Below are 21368 nucleotides of genomic sequence, written 5' to 3' on the forward strand. Positions count from 1 at the left end.
ATCAGCAGTTAAGTTTTATCTTTTACTAGTGCAGAAACTACTATGACAGGTTTCAGAGTAACAGCCGTGTTAGTCTGTATTCGCCAAAAGAAAAGGAGGACTTGTGGCACCTTAGAGACTAACCAATTTATTTGAGCATGAGCTTTCGTGAGCTACAGCTCACTTCATTGGATGCATACTGTGAGTAACTGAGCTGGATTTACTCTGACTTAATTCAGGTTACAGCCCCCCCTGTGCCATTTTAACATTAATTATTATTAATTAATGCTCATGCTCAAATAAACTGGTTAGTCTCTAAGGTGCCACAAGTACTCCTTTTCTTATTATAGTAGAACTCTCCTTGAAATGGAAATAAGGGTTAAGTTTCCACAATAAACCTCTTTAAGCCTAGAGTTGAAACCCCACATACAATAGGAAGGGAATTCAGTCATCCTCTTACCCTCACCCAGCCTCCAGCTAGTTGACACCACTTCCTCTTTGCTCCTGGGGCAAAGAGATTTCTACATATCACTTTACTGTTGACTGCTTGAGTCCAGCCTTTGTAATAAGGGGAAGTGTTAGAGAATTCTTCAGGGGAAGAGAAAAGCAGGGAGGTCAGAGGACATTGTACAGGTGGGTTCAGGAAAAGGGTAAATGAATTCATGGAAGGGAAGCAGCAGTGGGAGAATGGAAAACAAAAGGGATTGCACAGAAGAGCAGTGAGGAGAAAGCAGTAGCCTGGTGCAATAAACCACCTCCTCTTAAGCTCATTTTGTAGTCCTGGTCTATACGCAGTTTTTGTACTGATATAAAACTTGATTTTTTTTTTTAACTGAAATAGTTCAGTTGTCACAACCTCTATTGTAGGTGCTTATAATTGGATCCACACTGGGGGCATACTAATTTACATGGGTTTTAAACCGATAGAATGGTGTTTAGACAAGCCCTGACAGAGCATCTTTCATACAAAGTATTGTAAAATGTTTTACAATGAGAACCAAGCAAACTGATGGGTGAGGTTTAAGAGCAGTTGGCTCAGAAGGAAAAGAAGAGAGCTGGACAGAGAACCTAATATAGAGAGGAGGCAATAGTGAGTTAGGGTTAGAATCGGGGTGAGGGTTAGTGGTTAGATTAAGGGTAGGGTTTGAGATAGGGTTAGAGTTCATGTGAGCGTTAGAGTGAGGGTTAGAGGTTAGGGTGAGTGTTAGGGGTTAGGGTGAGGTTTAGGGTTTGGGTTATGGTTAGAGTTGAGGGTTAGGGTTTTTAGCTAGGGTAAGGTTGAGGGTTAGAGTTAGTGGTTTGGAGTTAGGGTGAGGGTTAGGATGAGATGGGTTAGTGTTAACTTTAGGGTTAGGATTAGAGTTAGGGTGAGGGTTAGGGTTAATGTGAGGGTGAGGGGTTCGGGCAGGGTGAGGGTTTGGATTAGGGTTAGGTTTAGGGGTGAGGGTACGGGAGAGTGTGTGTGTTAGGGTTTGTGTTTGTTAGGTTTAGGGGCAAGGGTTAGGGTTAAATTTAGAGTGAGGGTTAGGATTAGAGTTAGGGATTAGGGTTGAGTTAAGATTAGGGGTTAAGGTGAGGTTAATGGTTAGGGTGAGGTTGAATGTTAGCAGTTAGGGTTAGGGTTTGGGTAAGGTTAGGGTTAGGATTGAGGGTGAGGGTTAGAGATTGTGGTTAGGGTGAAGTTGAGAGTTAGGGTTTAGGGTTAGGTTTAGGGTGAGGGTTAGGCTTAATATTAGTTTAGGGGTTAGGATTAGAGTTAGGTTTAGGAGTTGGGGTGAGGGTCAAGGTTAGGATTTGGGTTAGTGGTTATGGTAAGGCTGAGGGTTAGGTTTAGGGTGAGGGTGAAGTTTAGGGTTAAGGTTAGGGTTATGGTTAGAATAAGAGTGAGGGTTAGGGTGAGGTTGAGAGTTAGGGTTAGGATTTAGGTGAGGGTTAGGAAGGGGGTGAGAGTGAGTGTTAGAGGTTAGGGTCATGGATTAAGGTGAGGGTGAAGTTTAGGGTTAAGGTTAGGGTTAGGATTAGAGTTAGGGATTGGGGTAGGGTTAGGGTGAGGGTTTGGGTTAAGGTTAGAGTTCGTGGTAGAGTTAAGGTTGGGGTGAGGGTGCGGTTTAGGGTTAGAATTAGGGTTAGGATGAGTTTCAGGGTTAGGGTTAGGATTAGAGTTACGGTTAGGGTGAGGTGGAGGGTTAGGCATTCACTCTCTTGCAATGTTTCTGATCTCTATCCCCAGCTTCAATGCGGAGTCATCCCTGTGTGCAGTGGGGTCAGGGCTCAATTCTGCTCCCACCTCCCTGGGTTCAATCCACAGTGACCCTCCCTCTGTCTGGGGTCTGTTCTCGGCTCATGTGACTCCTGGGGCTCCCCTCAGAGATGGATCCAGCTGCTGACTGAGCTGAGCATCCCTGAATCTCCTTCCCCTTTGAGTGTTCTTATATGGATCCCAACTTGGAAGTTGGGTTTGGGGTGGGGCAGCTCCTCCCACTGAGAGGCCCAGAGATGTTGGGTGGGGCAGGGAGTTAGGTGGGAAACAGGCACAGGGCAGGGTCCTGAGACACTGAGAACCGCACAGCCCCAGTGCCTGGTGCACCTGCCCCTGTGATGCTCAACCCAGTATTTCCCCAAGGATGGGAATAGAACCCAAGAGTTCTGGTCCCAGCCCCGCTGCTCTAACCACTAGATACCACTCCTCTCCCAGAGACAGGGATAGAACCCAGAAGTCCTGGCTCCTAGACTCTCCAACCGCATGGCCCTAGTGCCCCAGTGAATCTACCCCCTTACTGGGTGCCCTGGGTACCCCATAATCACAACCCCAGCCCCAGCCAGTTCCCCTCAGAGATGGGTTCCCTGACCAAGTCCCTGGATATCACGAGGGGCAGCAACCCAGCCAGGGGAGGGGCAGGCCTGACTTCTGGAGATGCCCATGTCCAACCAAGTCAGTGGGAGCTGTGTCCTGCCCCCTCCTACCCCCAGCAACACCTGAGTCTCAGGGTCTGGGGGAAAGGCAAGGGCTGGAGAGGACGTGCGGCACAGTCGTCTCTCCTGGGTGTGTCCCCTGCCGTGTGTGTGTGAGAGAGAGAGAGAGTCGGAGTGTGTGTGTGTGTGTGTGTGCAGTGTATATCAGTGTGTGTGTGCTCAATGTGTATGAGCAGTGGGCGTGTGTGTGTGCGCAAAGTGCAAGGGTATGCATCTGGGTGCGGAGTATGTTCAGGTGTGTGCTGTCAGCATGTGAGTGTCACTCTGTGCTCTGGGGTAAATTTGTCCCTGTGTGTGTCTGATCTGGGGCTTTCTCACGAGCTGATCTCGTCACAGTCTGATCCCCAGGTGTGTCCTGTTGGAGTAGGGGTGGCCTGGGCCCAGGGGGATCTGGGGCAGGCTGCGTTGGCTGAGCGGAGAGGGATCTGGGGCAGGCCGGGCCCAGGGGGATCCCATTCACCCTGCAGTGTCCCCTGGTGCTCACGGGCTTGGGGTTTGACACCACCACAGTCCTGGCACAGGTCCAGATCTGGCCCTAATGGGGCTGCCCACAACCCCATTAGCCTGGACCGGCCAGCCCCACCCCATCCCAGGCAGGGAGCAAGGCCCCATGGCCCGTCCCACTCTGCCCAGCCCTGCTGGCTCCCCAGGTGTCGGTTGGTGTTTGGGCCACTGCTGGATCCCTCCCTGTGGTCTGGGGCCAGCTGCTCTCCCCAGGACATGGCGGGGACAGGACCATACACACCCAGGGGCATTTTCACAACCCTGGGGCCCATGGACTGAGGCTGGAGAAACTGGCAGAGGGACGGGGCTGGGTGGGTGTGACTGTAGGAGGGAAAATTTTCCACCCAAGGTGCTTTCGAGCTGAGGGAGGTGATGGGAAATGTCCCGGCAGAATATGCCTGGGTGCAGAGCTATGTGACCTGGCAAGATGAGGGCACAGCAGCTGCTGCCACCTACATGGTGAATCCTCCAACCCATCGCCAAACAGCTCTTCCACATTCTGCGACCTGGCCTCACTGGCTGACTGTCTAGGAGAACAGAAACACTTTGTTAGAGCAGAAGAGTCTCCTCAATGTAGCTCTCTTTCCACAGCTTCCAGAGGGTCACAATGAAACACCTGCAAGTCTTTAGAAGTCTTTCAAGAAATTCCCTGCTCAGTCACTTGGCACCCACTACCAATGGTCTCTGACAGTGGCATTGCAAAGGGGAGCTCAGCAGATGGTCCCTTCTGTGGCTTCCTGAGTGGGAGGGAGGTTGGTCTTGTCATTTAAGATCTAGCTGTCAGAGTCATGGCTCCTGGGTTCTCTGGCTTTGGAAGTGGGTGAAGTCTAGTGGTTGGAGCTGGACTGGTATCAGTACCATGCTTCCTTCCTGCCTCTGTCAGTGACGTTGTGTGTGACCTTGCAGCCAGTTGCTTTCCATCCCTGTGCCTCAGCTAACAGAGATAATACTGACCCCCCACCCTCAGAGGGGCTGGCAGGGGTCACTACCATAATGACTCAAGTTGGAGTGAGTTGTGCTCTTGGCAGCGAAGCGCCCAGATTCAGTCCCCATGGATGCCCAAGATGTCCATATGTGGCCATGGTTTGACTCACCTAGCATTACAGGCTGTTTAGCCTGGTCCTAGCCACACGTGGAGCATCTTCTCCTGGCCCTCTCTGGCACACAGCTCCATCACACACAAGAACATGAACATCTATCAGCTCCTATCTGGTGTTCACCTCCAAGATGGATGGTGAGCCCTAGACAGACGATAGAAAGACAGGCTGGTGTTCTTTGGTGGAAACTGCTGGAGCTTCAGCCTCTGCTCCCACCTCCATCCACCAGCTAAGGGCTTCAAAAGTGGTCCCTGATCCCAGGTAAACAAAGTAGCTGAGCTGCGGCCAGGGTGGAATTACTGCTGGGACTGATCCTAAGAGAAGAGCAGATTTCTCCTCTGCTCTAGAGAGATTCCCATAGGAAAAGCAGCTGGGATGGGGATGGGGGCAATACAAGCGCTATCCCTCAGGACTTTGGGAGCCAAGGCACTGGTGTATCTTGCCGGACAAGCAAAAAAGAACATTGGAGAAATTGTCCAAAAGTCAATGTCACAGCTGGGTCAAGGGCAGCTAGACCTACTGGTCAGAGCCAGAGTCCACACTCACATGACAGGAGTTGCGAGTCAGCTGGGTCAGGATACTGGAAGATCAGAAGCATAAGACAAACTTGCGATCACAACCACAAATCAGATGCCAGGAAATCAAGCCAGGGGAGCGGCAGAAGAAACAGGCAGCACACGGTCCAGAACAGGGAGCAGCCCTGGTGTTCAGTCAGCTTCCTGTTCCTGCTGCTGTCTTAAGCAGGGCCAGAGGGCCAATTAGCTTCTTTGGGACTCCTCCAATAGGACCTCAGGAATAAAGCCTCAAACTGGGGCTGAACTTCATGGGTCCTAGGTAAGCAATTTTCAGCAGACTTCCAGGTGGAGGGTTGGAGTGTGGCTGCTCCCATGAACCCTGCAGACCCGGGTTGAAGACAGTAAGTGATCTCTGCCTGCTCAAACCTCCTGCAGAAAACATTATCCAGGATCCTGGACACATCCTCTGAGAATAAAAGGAGGATATCATGATGAGAAATAGGTCTCTGTACCAGGGCTGAGATGCAGGGGCAGGGAAAGCTCCCAACCAGGATATGGAGCAGGAACCCCCGTTTGTTGCAAGAGCCCCAAGTGGCAGGAAGAGTGAACAGTTCTTACCTCCAGGAGATGCATGGGATCTTCCATCTGAGCCTCAATGAGATCCATGTTGCTTGGTTTGACAGGATGAGATCACCTGTCCCCACTGCTCCCTCAGCTGGACTGCTGCAGGATACATCTGTGTGAGAGGCTGGGACAGTGAACAGTGAGGTGTCAAAATTTGCAGGTGATAAAAAAACTACTCAAGATAGTTAAGTCCCAAGCAGACTGCGAAGAGCTACAAAAGGATCCCACCTGGCGGGGCAACAAAATGGCAATGTTCAAAATTCAGTGTTGATAAATGCAAAGCAATGGACATTGGAAAATACAATCCCAACTCTCTCTATAAAACAGTGGGGTCTAACAGGGTGGAAACTGCTGGACCGTGTGCTGCCTGTTTCTTCTGCCGCTCCCCTGGCTTGATTTCCTGGCATCTGATTTGTGGTTGTGATCGCAAGTTTGTCTTATGCTTCTGATCTTCCAGTATCCTGACCCAGCTGACTCGCAACTCCTGTCATGTGAGTGTGGACTCTGGCTCTGACCAGTAGGTCTAGCTGCCCAGCACCTTCCCTCTGGCCCTGAAGGAGGAAAGACCCCAACACTGCTCTGCACTGACTGCCCTGACCACGGGTGGCCCAATGGCTCTCAGGTAGCAGGACCCAATGGAAACGTGGATCATCCACTCTCATTTCCACGCCTCCCCAGGACTAAGGTAAGATTCCTGCTGCCCCCGCCCATTATGCTCACCTCCAAGATGTGCTGAAGTCTGTCTGTGCTGGGGGTTGCTGTCAGCAGGCTCTTCAGCATGGCATCCGTGTCTCTGGGCAGGCCTTCTTCAGAGCCTGTCAGGGGACGGAGACCATGGGTCAGGGTTATGAAACCTGGGGCTACACCAGCCAGGATGACAGCTGGCTCTGCAGTCCTTCCCAGAGCAATTCTCTGCAGCGGGCTTGGTGCCGAGCAAGGTAGGGAACAGCTAAGCTGCTAGGGGTGGGAGCTGGGCTTCCTGGCAGAGTCCAGGAACCAAAGCACAGCATCTGCAAGGAAGGGATTCCCCACAGAGGGGCAACATAATTTCCCACAGAGGGGGAGTCTCTCCCTGACACTTGATTAATCCTCTGGCCTGTTCCCATCTCTGTCCACCGCACCCCCAACTCAGCAGCTCCGGCTACCGAAGAGAGCAAGAACCAGAGGCCTTCCTGGGGCAGAGGAGTAGGCTGATGATCTCCCTGGATGTGAGTGTTTGCCTTCCCCATGCCCATGGTCTATACTCCATTCAGGGCAGCGCACAGGAACTGCAATTCCTGTTCTGGATCAAGGGGCGGCTTCAGTTTGCTGGCAGGAGACTGTACATGAGACCTTGCAGTTGGGAGCAACACAGTACTAACATGAGCATGGAAGTTTGAGGAACAGGGCAAAGGCCTGTGTGGGGCAAGGACGGCAGGGATTTGGGAAGCAAGAACAGTGGATCAAACACTTTCTTGATCCCCATTTCAAAGACAGAGAAAGTGAGGAACCAGGTGGGAGAGTGACTTGGCCAGGATCACGTTATCACTCAGTGGCAGGACTGCATACAACCCATTCCCTGCTCTCAACACTGGACCCTGCTGCCCCTCCTGTATGACCCCTCCAGCCATCTTCTCCCATTGGCCATCCCCACCACTCTCCAATACCAGGCTTCTTTCCATAATGAAAGCAGGCTTGTAACAGAGTTCACTCACCGATAGGTGCCCCTTCCTGGCAAGGCCTGGTGTCACAGCTTTCTTGCTGGGCTAGCGCCCCCGCTGATAGTCGCTAGGGCACTCTGGCAGTTTTTTGGTGTGGAACTCAGCCCTTCAGCCAGGCGACCGTCTTTTAGTCCACTCCTTCCTGGGTCGCGCTCATCCCAAACTAAAAGTCCAAAAATGTCTTTAACAGAAACGAGGTCTTCCATCCCTTTGTGGGCTCTTCCTCAGACTGATTTTGGCTCAGCCTGCCCTTGCTGGCCTTGGGAGCCCTTTCTATGGCCTTGTATGTCCCCTTCCTTAGAGACCGTGGGAGAACCAGTCCTACTCTGGACTCTAGGTTGTGCCCCAAGGCCCTGTATCGAACAGCTAGGCCTGCTCCTGTACCCTTGCTGCGGTTTTCCTTCGTTTTCCCCTCAGGTGGAGCTCTCTCTGTAATCCATTTGGCCTAGCTAGCTCCAGGCTTTTTAGCCCACAGGCCAAGCCCCCCTCTTATATACCCTTCTCCTTAGAACCTGGCCCACATGGGGGGCAAGTTCTATTCTTGTCCAAGCTTCATCCCTCATCATCTCGTCACTGTCACCAGCTCCGCGCTTGTACAGCCTGGGCGCACAGTGTCTCCAGCTCCACTGCCAGCTTGCTCACCAGAATTAAGAGGCAATCCTTCTCTTCTGCAGTGTCCCAGCGCTCTTCCTGCAGCCACTCACTCGTTCTCATTAACCACTGCTTGCAGAGCCTCTTCCGAAGCCATTAGCTTCTCCTGTATCCTTTTTGCTACTGCCACTGCATATGCCAAAACCTTTTCAGACAGGGTCTGAGAACGCAGCATGGACTGCTCCACCCTGGTGTTTGTCCCTACTTCAGTCTGCTTCATCTCTGGGCCAACTGTTTCATCCTTCACCTCCCTGCAGCACCCGACAGGGTGTGTTGGTGGAGGGTCTGCAAGGTCCACGGCCATCCCTGCCACCGCCACGTTACCTGCCTCATGTGGGTTTGTGTCAGAGGACATCTTCTCCTTTCTTTCTACCTTCCTGGGGCCCAGGACCCTCATTTTGCCACTTAGCAATTTCCTAAGCAGGCCGTGTCTTTTCATATGGCCTGTTTCTCTGCACCCAAAACAAAGAACTCTTGTCCCCCATCTTGGCATTAGGCCACGCTTGTACACTTTCTCATGCCCTGCTCTCCTGGGCTAACCTTCTCAGCACAGCACAGGCATGCTTTCCTTGTCTGCTCTTTTTGTCCATGGGCATAGCAGACCCCGGGTTGATTTCCTTTTGCAGGATCTCTCACGGGCATTGCTGCTGCTCCGTCTGTAGCTCCACCTGCACTTCCTTCTGCTTCTGTTGGTTTTCTAGGAGCTGCTGGAGAAACCCCTAGACCTGCTTCGGCCGCTTAACCAGTCCCTGGAACTGAAGTGGGAAATCCAGTGACCAGCTCAGTCCCTCCATACACCCGCTTGGGAGGACAGACCTTCCTTCAGCAACCAAGACTTCCATCAGCCCTCATGGATCACAGGGGGAATTCAAACCTCCTGACTATGCCAATCATAAACTAATTTACTCATCGTTATGTGCCCCCCTGGCGGTGAGGCTTAGCATCACAGCCCTTTCACTGGGCTAGTGTCCCTCAGCGATGGTTGCTCCAGCACCATGGCAGTTTCTCTGCCTGGTAACTCAGCCCTCCGGCCAGGTCACCACCTTTAGTCCACCCTTCTGGGGCCCAGCTTGTCTCACACTAAAAGTCCGAAGAGGTCATTCTACAGAAAGAAGTCCTTCTGCCATCGCTGGGGCTCTTGCTCAGCCTGCAGCCCCCTTGCTTGGATTGGTAATCCTCTACGGGTGCGTGTACACTCCCTTCTTTGGGGCCTGTCAAGGTTCCTTCCCCACTCTGAACTCTAGGGTACAGATGTGGGGACCTGCATGAAAACCTCCTAAGCTTATTTTTACCAGCTTAGGTTAAAACTTCCCCGAGGTACAAACTATTTTAACTTTTGCCCTTGTACTTTATCGCTGCCACCACCAAACGTCTAACAGATATATAACTGGGAAAGAACCCATTTGGAAACGTCTTTCCCCCCAAAATCCTCCCAAACCCTACACCCCCTTTCCTGGAGAAGGGTTGATAAAAATCCTCACCAATTTGCATAGGTGAACACAGACCCAAACCCTTGGATCTTAAGAACAATGAAAAAACAATCAGATTCTTAAAAGAAGAATTTTAATAGAAGAAAAAGTAAAAGAATCACCTCTGTAAAATCAGGATGGTAAATACCTTACAGGGTAATTAGATTCAAAACATAGAGAATCCCTCTAGGCAAAACCTTAAGTTACAAAAAGACACAAAAACAGGAATCTACATTCCATTCAGCACAGCTTATTTTATCAGCCATTTAAAGAAAACAGAATCTAACGCATATCTAGCTAAATTACTTACTAAGTTCTAAGACTCCATTCCTGTTTTGTTCCCAGCAAAAGCATCACACAGAGAGAGAGGGAGAGAGAGAGAGGCTTTGTTTCTCCCTCCCCCCAGCTTTTGAAAGTATCTTGTCTCCTCATTGGTCATTTTGGTCAGGTGCCAGCGAGGTTATCCAAGCTTCTTAACCCTTTACAGATGAAATGGTTTTTCCTCTGGCCAGGAGGGATTTTAAAGGTGTTTACCCTTCCCTTTATATTTATGACAGGGCCAGTAGGGGAACCCAGTCCCACCCTAACATTGGTAGCAGCCCAGAGCCCTGTACCCAACAGCTAGGTCTGCTCCTTTTTCTTTGCTGCAGTTTTCCCTGGGCACTTCCTACCTCCCTTCTCAAGTTCCCTCTAGGCTTTCCTTGCTGCTCTGAACTTCCTACCTCGTTCTCATTCCTGTTGATACCCCAGCTGGGCTGTATCACCACTGAAGTCTGGCTCTTTGGGCTGGGTGGTACATAGTGCCTCTGAGTTAGGGCTCATTGTGTAATCAGCTTGGCTAAGCCCCAGGCCCCCTGTTACAGGCCTGCTCTGCCCAGTCCTACTGTTCCTGGGCTGGGGTCCTTGCTCCCCATTTCAGACCTGGTTTCCAGAGGAGCTGAGTACACACAGACCCCACTGCCTGGAACTGGAGTTTGCTTGTTCTGGTGACTCTGACATTCAGGACCTTCATCATTCAGTGGCTGACGGGTGTGGTGAGGGGGCTGGAGAAACCCCACTGCTGAGTGGAAGGAGGTCAAAGAGTTGGGATTCTGGGAGCTGAAGGGTTCATTTGCTCTGCTGCGGGAAGTGGAGCTGGAGACCAGAGATGCCATGTGAGTGAGACTACCAGATGCTCTCTTCATGCCCTAGGGGCTAGAGCCTCCTACCAGAAATACTCTCATGAGTCCAGATTCAAGGACATCTCTGGGGAACCCCTTCCTACGAACAAAACCAGGGTGGTACGATGATGGAGAAGTCTCTGTCCCAGAGCTGGGAGCCAGGACGGGGGAAGCTCCCAGCCAGGCTATGCATTGGGGATCCCATTTCTCCCCCAAGAGACCCACATGCCCAAGGAGTAAATGGCTCTTACTTCCATGAGGGAGTGGGGTCTTCCATCTAAGCCTCTTTGAGACCCATCATTGCTTGTTTTGATGGGACAAGGTGACCTGTTCCCACTGCTCCCTGAGGTGGCTCAGCTGCAGGCTGCATCCGTCTGGAATCCCAGGGCCTGGAAGACAGCTGGGAAGGAGGCTCCTATTCACTTCACACCAAGAGACCCCGTAGAAGGGCCAAGGGAAAGAAAGGGCAGGAGGTGAAGCTAGCCCTGAGCCTCTGTCCAACCCCACCTCCTCAAAAGTGGAGCTTTCCCAGCTTCAGTGGGGCTAGGGGCTGTGGCCCTGACACAACGGTCCTTCTGCACCATAAGCAGCGGGTAGAGCTCTGCCTGAGAGCAGCGAGAGTGGGATGGAGTAGACCAAGGAAAGGGAATGAATGAATGATGAATCTTGCCCATATGCTCAGGGTTTAGCTGATCGCCATATTTGGGGTCGGGAAGGAATTTTCCTCCAGGGCAGATTGGAAGGCCCTGGAGGTTTTTCGCCTTCCTCTGTAGCATGGGGCACAGGTCACTTGCTGGAGATTCTCTGCTCCTTGAAGTCTTTAAACTACGATTTGAGGACTTCAATAGCACAGATATAGGTGTGAGGGTTTGTTTTTTTTTTGTAGGAGTGGTGGGTGAAATTCTGTGGCCTGCGTTGTGCAGGAGGTCAGAGTAGATGATCATAATGGTCCCTTCTGACCTAAATATCTATGAATCTGTGAATGGATGTGAGGGAAAGAGCTCCTGCCCCAGATGAAGGAATTTGGGGGGCAGAGGGAAGGACCCTGCTCCACAGAGAGAGGAGAAAGTTTTAGTGAGTGCCAGGGGACTTCATTTCCCCTTCCACTAGCTCCCCATTTACAGGGAGCCAGAGCAGTACCTGCAGCAGGGAGCGGGAGTTGCCGGTGGCCTCAGAGGCAAGTGCCGGATGATGCGAAGCTGGCGCATCACTTTGGCCGTGATGTCCTCCTGCTGCAAGGGAATGAGAACCTGTCAGAGACTCAGATGCCCCCGAGGAATCAGGGGGGATTAAGGGCACCTGGAACCAGCAGCATTTCCACCCAGCACCTGCCCACCTCTGAGGGATGGATTCACCCTCCTGACCCCCAGAATGGAGCCTTGTTGTCCTTTCTAGTGACCTCCAGTGCCAACCCCCCTCCTTGTAGGGTGAGTTCCTGCCACCTCCCCCTCAGTGCCCTAACAGCAGTTCTACCTCCAAACCACAGCTCAAGTTCTCAGAACCTTCTCCTCCAGGTTGGGCAGGGAGGGGGCTCTAGCAGGGGGGCAGGAGGGATTCTGGCAGTAGTGAAGTAGGATGCGGGGAGGTAGAGAGATCTTTCCCCAAGTCATCCCAGCCACTAATGCTGAAGCCGCAGGATGGCAGCCCTGGTGATGGGGCAGATCAGCAGCCCCTGCTGCCTGAATCCTCCCGTTCTCTCTACATGGTGGCTCGGGTGACATAGACACTTGGCCACTGGGTGCAGCCCTGTGGGACAGGAGAGGCTCGCGGAGGGCACTTAGGGGACTCTTCTGCCCTTCCCAAGAGTGATAGCACCGTGTCCTAAGAACATAAGTCCATGATGCTAAAGAGCTGCTCCAGGGACAAGCTGGTTCCAGTCTCCTCATGGAGGTGAATTCATCTCCCTTCCCAGTAGCACCTACTCTCACTCTAATTTCCCACCAGGCTCCTTGCTGCCAGGCCAGAAAATGGCGAAAGGATGGGAATGAGGCCTGGGCCCCGCCCCAATCACCTCAGTCTAATGCAGCTGCTTACCTTGTCCCCCACCAGCTGCTGGGCTTCTCCCAGGAGGGAGTAGGTGAGGAGCAGCCCAGCCTGGCTGACACACAGCAGGGGGTCATGGATGGCCAGCATCACCGTCCGGAGGAAGAATCTTCTGTGCCCCTCCGAGAAGAACTTTCCGAAGACCTAAAACCAACAGGATGTGAGGCATTAGCAGATTGCCCATAGCCAGGCTCCAAATCCTGGGGCTAAAACGGCATCTCCATCGAGTGGCCCAAGGATGAAGCCACTGCAGAGGACCCAGCCACGTCCCCCCCGCCGGCACTCCCTGAGCTATCTCATGGCCTGGCAGAGTGTCCTTACCTCCCCGACCCTGGCTGTGTTCCTGTTGCCCAGAAGCCTGCTCTCCTGGTGCCAGGCCCAGCACCACAGGTCTTCGGCCTCATGAATGGTCAGCCCCGGGAAAGAGACACACACCCACATTTGTCATTCTGGTTGCAATCCATGTGGTGTCCTTCCAATCCCACTGGTGGCTGCATAGTGGGCAGAGTCCTCGCTGTGTGCCTGGCCCAACAGAATTCCAAGGCGTGGTGAAGAATGGAGATACAGAGAGACTCAACCTCCAGCCAGGGTCAGTCTGAGAGAAATTGGCTGTGGTCCCAGTCTCACTCTTCTATGGGGTGCCTTTTCCCAGCTGGGTTCCTTACCCCTCTGCTGCAGCAGCAGCTGGTAGAGCCGGTAAACCCCCTCCCTGGCCTGCCAGCTCATGTCCTTGGCTGGGTCACTGATGAACAGAGCCAGCTCTGCCACATGGTGACCCATCCTGGGGAATTCTGCTGCATTCTAATGAAAGGGAGAGGGAGAGGGGACTCCATCAACATTTTCCTGTCAGCTCCCAGTCCCCCCTGGGACAGGACTCTCCTTCCCCTCAGCCCTTCTGCAGGAGATGCTAGAGGACAGAAGCTAGAGCTAGACCCTTAATTTCCTCTGCTCCCAAGGGAGCCTGGAGCACAGGGATGTGGGCAGGGCCCTCCATGAGGACTTGCTTCCCCAGCTGCTCCAGGATGACACGAAGGCATGAGCCTGGAGCATGGTCCCCTTAAAAGCCCAGAGTCACCACTTAACCAGAACAAGAAGAACTTGACTCAAGCCAAGCTCATTCTCTGCTCTCACTCTGCCTCCCCAAGAGGAACACTCCTAACCCACAGCCCCTGCAGCACCAGATCCTACAGCCAGTTGGAGCCAGCCCACCTATGCCTGGAGTCAGGAAGCTGGGGTCACAGGTCACTTACATCTAACTCAGGGAGGGTGATGGTGAATCTGAGGAGGGCTGTGCTGCTCCTATTAGCCCTGGCTCTCTCCTGGGACACTCTAGACATGATCCAGTAGTTCATGGGCTGCGGGGAAAGGAGGCAGCTCAGGATCAATGAGCAGGTGCACGTATTGTGCAAATGAGACCCCCACGTCCCACATCCCCAGAGGGCTGAGACATTGTGCGCAGGGTGGAATATCTAATTCTTTGATCGCAGGGCTTTAGAAAGGGATTGTTGCCCCCAGGACTATGCTTGTATCCTGCAGGTCACAACTTGTCATTGTCTCTCTAGATTGGAAGAATGTCTGGTGTCGGGGCTGGTCCCATCTGCCCTAAACTCCCTCCCTGGCTCTCAAGTCCTTGGTTGGGTGAAGGGACTGAGTGTGAGCACAATCCCCCCAGGAATCTCAGGGTCCCTTGGAGAGAAGGGCTGATTCTCTGGGGTCCTCCTGTTTCTCTAGAAAGGAGCCCATGACTCTTCTCTGAGGACGATCTTCTGGATCTTATAGGAGGGGTTCAGACTCTCACTCCCCAAGCCAGCCAGGGGCCCCGTGTTTACTGTGCAACAGAACCAGGCAGAGCTCTGGCTTGAAGTCCCAGCTCCTTCCTCAGTCCATCAAGGAGGAAGGGCCTGACACTGCATTGCACTGACTGCCCTGACCAAGGACAGACCACTGGTGGCCCAGCTAGGAGGACACACTGGAGAATGGATCGAAGAGTTAAGGTAAAATTACCTCTACCCCTCAAATCGGGCTCACCTCCAAGATGTCGTGGAGCCTGTCGCTGTCTGGGGACTCTACCAGCAGGTTCCCCAGCAGGGCATCCATGAGGTTTGGCAAGACCCTATGCAGATCCTGCAAAGCAAGGGAGAGCCATGGCTCAGAGCTAGGGAAACTGGGGCTACACCTGTCACAGGGTGGGAAGAAGGGTCTCTGGGAAGCGCTGGTGAGACCCCCAAAACACATATCCTGGCCTCCCTCATTCACATCCCACTGCAGGCAATTAGCCAGGATTCATGGAAGGATGACAGCAGGCTCTTCGATCCATGATTTAAGCATGATCTACCTGGAGGTGGGTGGTGTCCTTCTCCGTGCTCAGGGTGAAGACGGCATGCGGGGCAGCTCGAAGGAGGTGGGTCTCTAGCTCTGGCTCCAGGGCAGCTGTCGTGGTGCTGGCAGGAGAGAGGAGCTGGTATTAGACCGTGCAGTGTGGAGGCGGACGTGAAACTGCAGGGAAATAGGCCCAGACTGGCGAGAATGGAAACTGAGGCACCGAGCCAGGGAATGACAAGGCCAAGGTTTCCCAGACAGACAGTGGCAGGGTAGGAATAGAGCCTGTTCCCTGGACCCTGCTGCCCCCTCCTCTATCTGATCCTGGGAGTGAGCCTCTCCCCAAAGCCACTGCAAAGTAACTGGAGGGAAAAGAACGGCCCAGCCAGGAGAGTGTGAACCTTCCCAGCACCTCTGCCACAGGAGTCACCCTTGGGAGGTGAGTGGGGAGTGGGAGGGGCAGTGACTCTTAGCCGGGGGCCTCAGCAGCACCGGGATTAGGGGTACCAGGCGGGAGGGTCTTGGTACCTGAGGTTGCCCAAAGCAATCAGGGAGTTAGCGAGGATGGCGCTGGGTGGAGAGATATCAGGCAGCTCCTCAATGAGCTCCTGTGAGACTCAAAGGAGACAAAGGAGCGTGAGATTTGGGCCTGACTGACGCTTCTCAGTGAGGAGATGACATAGCCAGCACCCCACACAGCCCGCAGGTCCCCCCACCTGCCTCCTGCTCCTCCGATTCCTACGCAGTAGTGACCAATCTCAGAATTTCTCCCATCTCTTCTCCCCAATCTTCAGCCCCAGCAATCCCTGCCCTCAGCTGCCCCTCCAGCACCAGCCATCCCCCATCCATTAGCCCGGGGAGACCCCTGCCCCTCCCATATCTCTTTCCTCCCTCCAGCAGCTGGGCGCTGTGTCTCACTCACCACAATAATCTCTAAAACAGCCGCCCTTCAGCAGTGCGGCTCCAATGTGTCCTGCTCTCTCTGCTGTGCAGCGAGACACGCTGGGTGGATGGCATGCAGGAACATGAGCTGCTGGGCCTCGTCCTGCACCCACCAGGAGTGGGGTTAGGGGAGACAGAGCCAGTGAGCCAGGGACCTCCCTGCCCCACCCACACCAGCTGCAGGACTCAGGCCTGAATGGGGGAGAGTGGGGACCCGGCCATTGTCCAAATCACCCACAACTCCGACACAAACAGGGTCAGGAACTGGGACAGTGCCTGTTGTGGGAGGAGACCCCGGCGAGTGTGTGAGGAACACCCCCATCCTGGGGGTCCCAGATGAGGGTGGAGAAAAGACCCTGTTACGGCTGGTGGATCATCAGAGACAAGACCCTCTGCAGCGGGTCAGGGTGCTGGGAAGGGGCAGGACAATCTCAGTCCCAGCACAGTTGGGGAAGCTTTCTACCTTTTCTCGGCCTTGGAGCTGCTCTCATTCCCATGTCCATGGCCACCTCCTCCTCGGCCATCTGCATTCCTCCTCCTCATCCTCTGAGTCCCTGGCGGTCCCTGCACCAGGCAGAGAAGGGGACAGGGTGACTCCTACTGCCACGCGGGGAAAGGACGGGACATGGTGGAGCAATGTGTCCCATTCCCACCTCCAGGACTCGGCGCAGATCAGGCCCCACACTCACACCTCTCAGTGATGCCTTCAGCCCCCAACTCCTTCAGGAGCCCATAGCAAAGAGACCCTCCCTCCCCCACAATGTTCTGGACTCCCTGCGTGGTGCCTCACCCGCCCCCACCTGGAGCATCAAGGACCAAAGTGGCAGCATCTAGTATCAGTGGGGTTCATGTGGCTCTGGCCACACACCTGGGCTGGGGATCCGCCCGCACAGCACTGGTCGAGTGCCTGGGCCCAGGGAGTTCACAGCCCCCTCCTCACCCCTCCCTGAGCCCAGCCTGGCTCCTTACCTGGAACAAAGCAGCGGGACACCTCTGGCTCGATGCTGCCTCAGTCCCCAGCGCTGCTGCTGTCCCATGCGGAGCGGGCCGAGCTGCTGGTGCTTCGACAGGATTCCTCCACCTCCTGCCTTCGGGAGGCTAGAAGATCCTCAGTGACCGGGTAGGGCGATGCCTCCTGCTGGGAATCAGGGCTGGACTCATGGCGCCTCTGCTTCCCACACAACAAGCCCCAGACCCACCCTGCCGGCTCCCGTCCTGGGCTGAGTCCTGTCTGCCCAGCCACATCATGGGACAGCTCCATTTCAGCCTCCCTGGTGCCTCTCCCACCTCGGCGCCTGTGCTGGGAGCGGGTTTCTTCCGCCAGAAGGCTGGGCGCTTCCACCTCCTGGCTCTGGCGGGAACTCCTTCCCTGCCAGAGGGGACAAAGGGACCACTCTGCTCCTGGGGAAGATGGCACCTGCTTCCCTCAGGCTCTGGGGTCACCTGCAGAGCCTTCTTTCTCAACATCCTCAAGAGCCTGGCCAGAATGGAACCGAGCGAGGAGCAGCCGTGAGTCTGGGCCCAAGGCAGCCTCTCACTAACCGCCCTGTTTGGTCCCTCCCCATCCCTGTCCCTGCCAGAGCAGCTCCTCCTCCCTACACAGGGGTGCAGGGAGTGCAATCTACACACACTGCCCGGAGTTCATTGCATCATCTCCTCCCAACGTGCCCCTTCATCGTTCCTGGTGCTGCAATACCCGGGAGTCCCCTCCTTTTCCAGCACTGGGGTCAGTCACAAAGACCACCTGTCACTTTGGACGAGCAGCTCCCTCCTGCTGTCCCAAGCCACACTCCCGCTCCAGGCTAGAGAAGGAACAGAATCCAGGAGTCCAGATTTCTCCTGGGAAACCATTCCCACGTCAAAGTCCCTAGGCATAGCAAGCCCAGGGTCTCCTTGTTTCCCATTGATTTCCATGCTCAGTAGCTCACAGGCTCTAGCCCAGTTCAGAGACTCTCAGCCTTCGGAACAGTCTCCCACAAGGGAAGGGCTGGGAGCCCCATTGCTGGGATCTTTCCAAACACACTGGAGATGGCTCTGGAGAAGCCCCTCCCCTGACTAAAGCGAGGGACTCCTGGGGTCGCTTTGCAAATCCGATCTCCTTTCGGAGAGATTCTCTCACCCTCTTTCTGCCTCTCCCCAGACAGACGGGGGATGCCACAGAAGAACCCTAATGCCACTCACTTGCTCTAGGTGATAAAGCGATGCATGGTGGATGTTCACGGTTGCAAGCTGTTGCTCTCCCACCTCCTCATTCTCCAAGCCCAAGGCAGGCTGGAAACTGTGGTGACCTCAGGAATTACCCTGCCGAGCCAGCAGGCAGGGTGGTGACACTGGGTGATCGACTGGCTGTGAAGAAAGAGTCTGTCTTATTGCCAAGGGACGGAGAAACTCAGCCAGCAGCAGGGGGTGCAGAACACTGCCCTAGTGCAGGGGAGACAGCGCCTCCCAGATCCTGACATCCCAGCACTTTACACACCTTCCTGGAGCCTGCTGCTCTTAACCATTTCAAAATAATAAAATACAAATAAAATAGAATATTTCAGCTCTTCGATTAGGTCATACTCTGATCTGAGTAAACGTGATGGGACACCTCTTATTATCTCCTGCTCCAAGTGATACTCTCCAATGGATCCCCATCCTCCATGCACCGTGAGGTAGGTAAGAGCGGATTCTTATCCCGACTTGAAAGAGGGAGAAGCTAAGACTGAGAAAGGAGAATTGACTTGTCTTAGGTCACACAGCCAGTCAGTGGCAGAGCTGGGAATAGGACCCAAGAGCCCAGACTTTCAGACTAACCATTGCATCTTGAATTTCATACATTGAATGACCTGAATAAAGAAAAGGAGCACTTGTGGCACCTTAGAGACTAACCAATTTACTTGAGCATAAGTTTTCGTGAGTTACAGCATCCGATGAAGTCAGCTGTAGCTCACAAAAGTTTATGCTCAAATAAATTGGTTAGTCTCTAAGGTGCCACAAGTACTCCTTTTCTTTTTGCGACTACAGACTAACACGGCTGTTACTCTGAGACCTGAATAAAGTGTTCTCAAATGAACAACCACAGTTCAAAGTAATTATTCACAAAGTTTTTTAGAAGAACTGGAATGTTAGAGAGAATCATGAACTGCTCAGAGACAATTAATGCAGAGAAGCAGCAAAATTTGTCAACCATACGACAGGTTAGGTCTTATTTACTTGGTCTTAGAAGAGACCAACAAGGACCTGAGTCAACTCCCTGTCAGTAACCCCCTGCTCAGCCAATCACGGTAGAGAGGTGGGAGGTTGCAGGTTCTTACCAGAGAGCCCAAAGGATGGCCCCGGTCACCGGTGGGGATCAGTGTCCGAGCACTATTTCAGTCCCACATTTTTGGGGAACATCCCACAATGGGAACTGCAGAGCTCCCCCGGACACACACATACACATACCCCTCTCCTGGTGGTGGGATGGGGAACAGGGGTAAGGACAAAAGAAGTAAGAGATGAAGAGAAAGGAGGGAGGGATGGAGGAAAAGGTAAAACCAAAAGGACACACCCTAATCTCCCCAGTGATTCTAAGGGACAAAATCCTAGGTGGGGAATAAAATTCTGCCACCTTAAACTAGTGTTTTCCATGCCTAGATTTCAGCTGGCACCAGATGGATCAGACTGAACAGGTTCCAAACCTCTCAGAGGCTCTTACCTTCTCAACAGGAACATCTGTTTTCTCGTAAAATCTGGAAAAGGAAAGGAGGAAACTCCAAGGGGATTTCTCCTCGCGCTCACGAACGTAAACCCTAATTCTCTCTCGGTCCTCAAAGAGAGACCTTGAGTAGGAATCTTGCTGAAGCAAAGCCACGGGGATCTCTGACATTTCCCTGGCCCTGTGCCCCTGTCCTGTCTGGATGATGTCAGCATCTCTCTGTGAGGTCACCACCTCCCCATCACGTTGACCAATAGGCTGAGCTCCTGCAAAAGGCCTTTGTGATCTCACTGCCACAACCACCCCACCCCTGCACAGCTAATCTTCTGACGCTGGCCAGACACTTTGGAGGTTGAATTACTCCCTGTGGATCACCCCACTCAATGAGGGTTCATTCTGGGAAGCAAGCCAGCTAGACAGTAAAACATCAGAGGCTGCTTCCAATGCTACACTCAGTTTTTCAGAAATTAGGAGACTGTATGGCCAGAAGAGGCCATTACAGCATCTCATCTGACCCCCTGCATATCACAGTCCTCCTGTAGACCACAATAGCTCCTTTTGGGACAAACACATTCCAGAAAGGCATCTAGTCTTCATTAAAGACATCAAGAGATGGAGAATCCACCACTTTCCTTGGTAGCTAGTTCCTGTGGAGAATCATCCTCGCTGTTGAATATTTGTTCCTTATTTGAAACATGAATTTCTCTCTTTTCACCTTCCAGCCATTGGGTCTTGTGATGCCTTGCTCTGCTTGATTAACGAGCCCCTTCATACCCAATATTTTCTCTCCATTAAGGCACTTCAACACTTCAATAGCTCACTAGAAGGCATTTTTCTCCAGCCCTCAGAACATTTGGTGGCTCTTTGATGCCCCAGCTCCAATGTCTCAACATCTTTTTCAAATGAGGACACCAAAACCGGATGCTGTATTCCAATCTCAGTCTCACTCATGCTCTGTCACCTCCCTATCCTACTCACCGCTCTGCTCCTACGTCTATTGATGGCTTTAGCTCTGTTCACAACAGAATCACACTGGGAGCTCATGATGACAGGCTTCTCTACTATGGCCCCGAAAACCCTTTCAGAGTCACTGCTTTCCTGGATATACTTCCCCATTCTGCAGGTGTGACCGGCATGCCCTGTTGCTAGTTATAGGACCTTGCATTTGGCTCTGGTCAAATTTCTTTGCTTTGAATGGGTCCAGTTTGCCACCCACCAGTCACCCACCAGTGCATTTTGTCACCCACCAGTCTTCTCAGCAGGGATTGTATGTTTGCTCCCAAATCACTGATAAAAATTATTTTAAAAATTACACCTTGAGAGCTTCTTCAGAGCCTTAGTACCCAGAACCTGCGCCCCACAGCACAGTGAGAAAAGGACCCCTGCACCTCCCATGCCTCTGTCCTCCCTCCAGCGGCTGGGCGCTGTGTCTCACTCACCACAGTCCTCTCCACCACAGCCGCCTTGCAGCAGTGCGACTCCCATGTGTCCTGTGCTCTCTTCCGTGTAGCGAATCACGCGGGGTGGATGGCATCCAGGAACATGAGCTGCTGGGCCTTGTCCTGCACCCACCAGGAGTGGGGTTAGGGGAGAGAGAGCCAGTGAGCCAGGGACCTCCCTGCCCCACCCACACCAGCTGCGGGACTCAGGCCTGAATGGGGGAGAGTGGGGACCCGGCCATTGTCCAAATCAACCACAACTCCTACACAAACA

The sequence above is a fragment of the Eretmochelys imbricata genome, chromosome 3, assembly GCF_965152235.1.
Source record: "Eretmochelys imbricata isolate rEreImb1 chromosome 3, rEreImb1.hap1, whole genome shotgun sequence".
Lineage (NCBI taxonomy): Eukaryota > Metazoa > Chordata > Testudines > Cheloniidae > Eretmochelys > Eretmochelys imbricata.